The sequence below is a fragment of the Babylonia areolata genome, chromosome 5 (genome assembly GCF_041734735.1).
Source record: "Babylonia areolata isolate BAREFJ2019XMU chromosome 5, ASM4173473v1, whole genome shotgun sequence".
NCBI classification, from domain to species: domain Eukaryota; kingdom Metazoa; phylum Mollusca; class Gastropoda; order Neogastropoda; family Buccinidae; genus Babylonia; species Babylonia areolata.
Window position 1 is genome coordinate 18,297,353 of NC_134880.1, and position 7,500 is coordinate 18,304,852.

Here is a 7,500-nt window from a genome sequence, read left to right on the forward strand (position 1 = left end):
GTCATGACAGGCACTACTGACCACGACCGAACTGACTCGCTGGGCAGCAGTGCATGCAGCGTCTCCTCTGGGGAGTGTCCTAATATCGATAATTCCCCAGTGGACAGAGAATGCTGCAGACGAACGTGCTTGTGGAAAGGTACTGGGAGTGCACGGCGAGGGAATAACAAACTGTTGTTGCCACTGAAACGGTGCAGATGAGGGGGCAGCAAAACACAAAGATAATTTCCGAATGCCTGAGACAAACACTTACATTGTACACAGGGCATTACGTGACATTTTGTGTCTTTTGTTCTGTGCTACTGTCTTCCTCAATTCCCTTGCCATTGTCCAGATACAGGAGAAGGAAAACGTTAGGTTTCATAACTTGAACATCCGTTTCCATCACTGAAAAGCTGTAAACTGAAGCGGTAAACAAGAAGATAGGTAAACCTTGGCCCCGTTTTATCGACATTCTGTCCCTTTCGATTTTGACCTTCTGGAAAACTAATGGCCGCTCTGGTGCCCGTTTTTTTGTTTTTTGTTGTTTTTTTCAGATCGGCAAGGCGATATATTGTCGGTAATCTCCGAACAAGGCTGCAACAGCGAAGCCATTAATCATATATTTCCCCAAAGATGGCTCAAACTATGTCGAATCCATTTATCAAGCGGCTACCAAAAAAAAAAAAAAAAAAAAAAAAAAAAAGACTAGTTCCCAAAGCGATTTATCGAGTTCATGTCTTCCGTTAACCTGGTGAAACAAGTTATTTCATGATTTCTTTAAACTCTCGGAGAAGTATGATACTAAACGTGACGAATCACTTGACAGCGCGTGTAGTGTTCTATAAAATAGGTATTATTTTGTAAGAGTGCAACACCCCTGAAATTATAATCATTTGATGCACATAAACAAAGTATTTATATCCCAGTTCTGCAAATATGTATTTCTCAAATTCATATTCAAAATGAGTGTCTTAGAGAAAGTAAATGCGGTCACGAAAAGCGTCTCTTCTTTAGCGAGCATCATTAATACCAAGACAATTGGCAGACACAATAGTAATATGAAGACCCATTTAAAAGAAAGCATTCTTTTCTGTTTTTTCATGGTCCGTTTACACGTGGAATACCCAAAAGAATATTTGTTTGAAGATGATTTTACCTGTGAAAGCAATGATCGATAGACCTGTTCTTATACTTCAAAACTTTTTACAGTATATACAAAATATTAATCTACAGCAAAAAGTAAGAAAATGACGTGAAAATGACGAAAAAAAAAGTATTAAAAAAAACGAATACGTAAGATGACAGTTCAACACCGAAGTAATAATAATAATAATAATAATAATAACGATGATGATGATGATGATGATATAATAATAATAATGATGATGATGATGTTAATAATAATAATTATCATCATCATCATCATCATAATCATAATTATAATAATCATAATAATATGAATTGGAAAAGTACAAAGAGAACAAAGAGCAAAATGAATGAAAAATGAATGAAGAAAGAGAAAGAAAGAAAAGCAAAACAGAAAACAAGAACAAGAAAAGAAGGACGACTTCCTGACATGAACACTCAACTTTGATTTGTTTGAAAAAAAAAAAAATGAGGCAATGTGTGCGTGTGGGTGAGATGGGTGAGGATGGAGCGGTGTGAACATAAACGTATGGTCTTTATTAAAAAAAAAAAATTATATTATTTCAAATATTCTATCAGCACAAATGCAAGCGCAAATGAATCTTTATGTGAGAGAGAGAGAGAGAGAGAGGAGAGGGGGAGAGGTCTACAGATACAGATACAAATATAGAGACGGTTGTAGTGAAGGAAATGGAAGCAAGCAAGCAAGCATGCAGACAGACAGACAGACAGACAGAACATGGAGCTATTTAGATTCAAAATACTTTGTCGTCAAACAGTAATTTTCCTCTTTCCTCGATGGCGGGGGAAGGCGGGTGGGGGAAGGCTAAAGATATCCAGAGATCGATATCGAACTTCTTATTCCGCGACTCCCCACCCAACCCCGCCCAAACTCCCCGGTTCCCGCCCCTTCTCCCCTCTTCCTCCCTCCTCCTCCTCTCATTTCCTTTTGTTACCCTCATTGGGCAGACGAGAAAATCGATGGAGTACTGAGGCGTAAAACGTCATCATTACTCAATGAAACGGAAGAAAAATAACCACACAAAAAAAAAAATAATAATAAGAAGAAAGAAATGAATAAGGTTCTCCTTTTTAAAAACTCCTTCATTGGTGTCTGGCACTGACTTTGCACAAAGCATCTTGGGAACGATTCAAACAATCTGCTGATTACGGGAACGTTTACCCCGAAAACTTTTCTTCTTTTTCTTTTTTTTCTGTTTTCTTTCTTTTTTCTTGTTTTTTTTATTTTTATTTTTTTTTATTACCAGGCTGCTTGATTACAGGAATATTTACCGGAAATGATATTTACAGTCTGATGATTAGAAGAAACATTTGACGGCAGTGATGTTTGACAGTCTGCTAATCACAGGAACATTTACCGGAAATTATGTTTAACATTCAGCTTATCAAAATATTTACCAAAAATAATGTTTAACTTTCTACTGATCACAGAAACGTTATCGGATATAATCTATTCGTCTGCCGATTATAAAGATATTTACCGGAAATGCTATTATTGTCGTCAGTATGCGGTTTAGTAGGTGGTGCAAAGTACGTTAATAAATCAGAACAGGCAGGCACTACTGACCACCAACGAAGTGACTCAGCAGCGGTGCAGGGTCTCCTCTGGTGTGTGACCTGGCGTCGTAACATCGATGGTTCCTTGCAGGCTGCCGAATCTGGGTTTGCGACAGACAAAGCTGGGTGGGCCGTGTAAGGGGGACTCAGAATGAGCGGCGTGGAAGAAGTAATACCACAGAGATGGTGCAGATGATGAGGTCAGCAAATAAACCCATAACATTACAAAGAAAATGTTCAAATAATGTGAAATTGCGTACAGGTACATGAATAAATGCATGAAGAGAGACAAGAGACAGAGGTTGGTGATTTGAACATTTAATATTATTGAATCAATATGAGATGTCAGTTTCAGATTTATCATCACAACAATAACGTTATATAACGTATATTGGCATATTTCAAAGGTACAACAACACAAATAGGAGTATTGGGAGAGACATGGATGGACATAGATAAAGACAGAAACACAGAACCTCAGAGACCTAGAGATTCGCAATATATTCGCTGTGTGATAAATAACTAGGTCATTTAAAAGAAGTTTTTGAACGCTAAATTATATCCAGTATAAGAAAAAAAAAACTTCAATAAAAAGAAAAAAGCAAATTGATTTTTGACAACTTTCTGAGGCACACCAAATCATACACAGAGAAGACTGCCGAGCAGAGTTTCACTGTTTGGCAACAAAAAGTACAGACTTCACATAAAGTCCAAGACCACTTCATAAAAGCGGTTCTCACACAGCGTGCTATGGGAGTGGTTCCATTCTTCAGTTATAGTCCGTCCGGTTTGCCCTAATTTAAGTGTCCCCACGCTCTACAACATATTCCTCGAACGCATGACACACACGCTTGAAGACCCTGTCAGCACAGTCAGCATCGGAGGAAGAACCGTCATGAACATTCGCTTTGCAGAAGGCGTCCATGGTTTGGCAGGAAGTGGGCAAGAACTCACCCAGCTGGTTAAAAATAAACCAGATGAAATATCGACAAGATATGGCTTGGAAATCAGCGCTGAAATGACCAAGCTGATGGCCAGCCACACCACCACCATCACTGCTGATAGAACTGTCCAGGGACAGAAAGTAGGAAGTGTTCAACGGTTCATCTCTACCTGGGGTCCATTGTCAGCAGTAAAGGAAATCCTCAAGGGTAGCAAAGACAACATCAGCACTGTAGAGAATGAATTCATAATGGAAGGACAGCAACATCTCCAGGAAACACACAACCAGACTCCAGCATTCACTGGTCTGTTCTGTCTTCCTGAATGCATGCAAAAAATGCACCTGCACGGCGGATTAAGAAAGAAGAATTCAACCATAGAAAACGAGGTTTTATCGCCAGATACTAAACATCAGACACACTGATCAAACCACCTACGAACAAGTTCACCGAATTATCAAGCAGAACATTGGACCTTATGAAGGTCTTCTAACATCAGTTAAGAAAAGAGAGCTACGCAGGAATGGCCACGTGACAAGATTTAATGGCCTTGCCAAAACCAGTGCTCCGAGGAACTGTTGAGGGAGGGAGGGAGACGGGTGAGCAGGAAAAATAAAAATCGGTGAGCTGGCAGTGTTGCAGAATGGACAGGAAAAGCACTAGCACAGACACAAGCTTTGACTCACACAACCGACAAACCCAGAGGAATCTGGTGAACAGTTCTTCTGTGCGGTACTCCCATGACTGTCCACAGAGTTTAGAGAGAATGAGATGTTTTCTGAAATGTTTTTTTTTTAAAAAAAAGAAACAAAGTTCGAGGGATGATTCACGCATAAATAGCTGTTTCACACACACGTGCACCATAAAAAGCTTGAAAGGTTCCGGCCAAATCTGACAGTCATTTAGCAGCTTATAAACAACAGGTGTTGTTTTCATTATTAGAAAACGAAAACGTATGTGCAAGAAAGCACCTTTGGTTACAATTACATTGGCTGCGTAAACCGCTGTTTGCCAAGAACCCCCCCGAGGAGAAAGAGCCCATGTTCCCAAAAGGGACCTAATCTTTTCTCTTTTTTTTTATGAACCGTGTGTTAGGAAAGTAAGAGTATAGCTTCTTTTTCTAATCTAGTTTGTGCTTTTTGGATTTGTCTGAGGAAATCTCGAAAACCAATATGTCTGTTTTGTGTGTCGTCTGTTAAACTGCGCAACATTACACACTGTTATGTATTAATTGTGTGTGTGTGTGTGTGTGTGTGTGTGTGTGTGTGTGTGTGTGTGTGTGTGCGTGCGTGCGTGTGTGTGTGTGTGTGTGTGTGTGTGTGTGTGTGTGTGTGTGTGTGTGTGTTGACTAATCACTCAAGGTAATTTAATGCTGCCACGGTTTCTAGAGGAAGTTGTCGGTTGTGTGTGTTCGGTATTCTGTTGCTCGTTGACAAGTGTGTTTCAACCTTTACGTTCTGGTCGGCTTTGATGTTGTTTATCGTTCTTTTTTTTATCTGCTTGCCTTTTTCGATTTCTTTGTTGTGTCAAGATGCAGTTCACACTTTTTAAATGTTATCGTTCAACAGCTTATTTTGATTTTTGTTTGTTTGTTTCTGTATCTAAGCTGTTCGTTTCCTTAATTATGTTTACCTGTGAAGTGAAGTTTCTCTGCTTTTTTTTTTTTTTCTCTGTCCCTTTTTTCGTTAGCTGTGTATGAAAGGCACTGGGAAATATAAAGCGGCATTAGTTTGGGAGGGCGGGGTGGCTTGGAGAAGGGGGGGGGGGGGGCATGGGGGGTAGTTCAGCAGCAAAAGGTTACTGTCGTTTATTATTCATGTTTTAAGTTTCGATTCGGTTGGTTCTTTTCTTCTGGTTTGATTGGATTATTTTTGTGGGTTGGTTTGATTTTTTTTTTTTTTTAACCATGGGTACATTTATCACCGTCATTTGATTTTAGTGTAGTCGGCAGTTTTGTTTTATTTAATTTGATTTGGTTTTGGTTTTTGTGAGTGCGCGTGTTTGATTTTGAACCACTGGTACATTTATCGCAATTACCAGTCCATCCATCACCATTAATTTTTGGACACTGGTTTGTTTGTTTGTTTTTACATCTTTTTTTTTTCTTCGTTCTTTCGTTCCTTGCTGTAAATGTTGTGTTTAAAAACCGGGGTATTTCTCTACCCACCCATTCCCCCCACCCCCACCCCCCCTGCTCCCCCCCCCCCTCCTTCGCCTGCCTTGCCCGCCGCCACGCCACCATCCCTGCATCCCACATCCCCAGCCATTTCTATGAAAGGCAAGATGTTCGTGAACCTGGGCGACCCCATCCACCTGACCTGCAACGCCACGGGCGGCTCCCAGATCCCCGAGGACATCGACTGGTTCAAGGACGGCAGCAAGATCGACACGCGCTCCCAGAGTCATGTCATCATCACCAAGTTCCGCTCCATCGAGCAGCAGGCCCTCATCTCCGAGCTCATCATCGACCGCAGCCGCGAGCGGGACAAGGGCACCTACATCTGCCGCAGCTCGGCCGAGAAGATCGACAGCCTGATCGTCAACATCTTAGTCTGTAAGTCTTGGGTTGTGCTTACGTCTTGTCTTGTGTCTTTGTTTTGTCTGCCAAGATCTTGGTCTGTAAGTCTTGTGTTGTGCTTACGTTTGATCTTTTATCTTGTCTTGTCTTGTCTTGTCTTGTCTGACGCGATCTTGGTCTGTAAGTCTTGTGCTGTGCCACGTCTTGCCTTGTGTCTTTGTCTTGTCTGCCAGCATCTTGGTCTGTAAGTCTGGTGTTGTGCTTACGTCTTGTCTTTGTTTTGTCTTATCTTGTCTTGTCTTGTCTTATCTTTGTCTTGTCTTGTCTGCCAACATCTTAGTTTGTAAGTCTTGCGTTGTGCTTACGTCTTGTCTTTGTCTTGTCTGTCAAGATCTTAGTCTGTAAGTCTTGTTTTGTGCTGCTACATCTCGTCTTGTGTCTTTGTCTTGTCTCCCAAGATCTTGGTCTGTAAGTCTTGTGTTTTGCTGCTACGTTTTGTCTTTTGTCTTGTCTTATTTTGTCTTGTCTTGCCTTGCCTTGTCTTGTCTGCCAACATCTTAGTGTGTAAGTCTTGTGTTGTGCTTACGTCTTGTCTTTGTCTTGTCTGTCAAGATCTTAGTCTGTAAGTCTTGTGTTGTGCTGCTACGTCTTGTCTTTTGTCTTGTCTTGTCTTGCCTTGTCTTGTCTGCCAACATATTAGTCTGCTAAGTCTTGTGTTGTGCTGCTACGTCTCGTCTTGTGTCTTTGTCTTGTCTTATCTTTGTCTTGTCTTGTCTGCCAACATCTTAGTGTGTAAGTCTTGTGTTGTGCTTACGTCTTGTGTCTTTGTCTTGTCTGCCAAGATCTTGGTCTGTAAGTCTTGTTTTGCTGCTACGTTTTGTCTTTTGTCTTGTCTTGCCTTGTCTTGTCTGCCAACATGTTAGTCTGCAAGTCTTGTGCTGTGCTACGTCTCGGTCCTTTGTCTTTGTCTTTGTCTTGTCTGTCAAGATCTTAGTCTGTAAGACTTAGTCTTGTATTGTAACACAAGTCTTGTCTTTTGTCTAGTATTGGCTTGTCTTGTCCGTCTGTGGGGCCGTCAGAGGAAGAATTAGAAGTGTGGCAGGGTATAGGCCGGGGAGTGGGGGGGCTGGGGGTGGCAGGGGGGGGGGCGTGGCTGGGGGTGGAGGTAGGACAGCAGTGGAGCTGGGTCGTAGGAAGAAAGGAAGGAAGAAGAGGGAGAGGATCGACTGAGGGAACGGAAGAAAGGATGGGTTGGAGCGTGTGTGACAGAAGAAAAGGGAGAGAGGTAGGGAGGGAGTGGGAGAGGGAGTTAGGGGTGGTGGGTAGTTGTAGGAT

General features: G+C 41.6%; 1 pseudogene; it reads left to right on the forward strand.

Annotated features, from left to right (window-relative positions):
• Positions 1-7,500, forward strand: part of LOC143282219 (uncharacterized) — a 95,507-nt pseudogene that overhangs the window by 84,342 nt on the left and 3,665 nt on the right.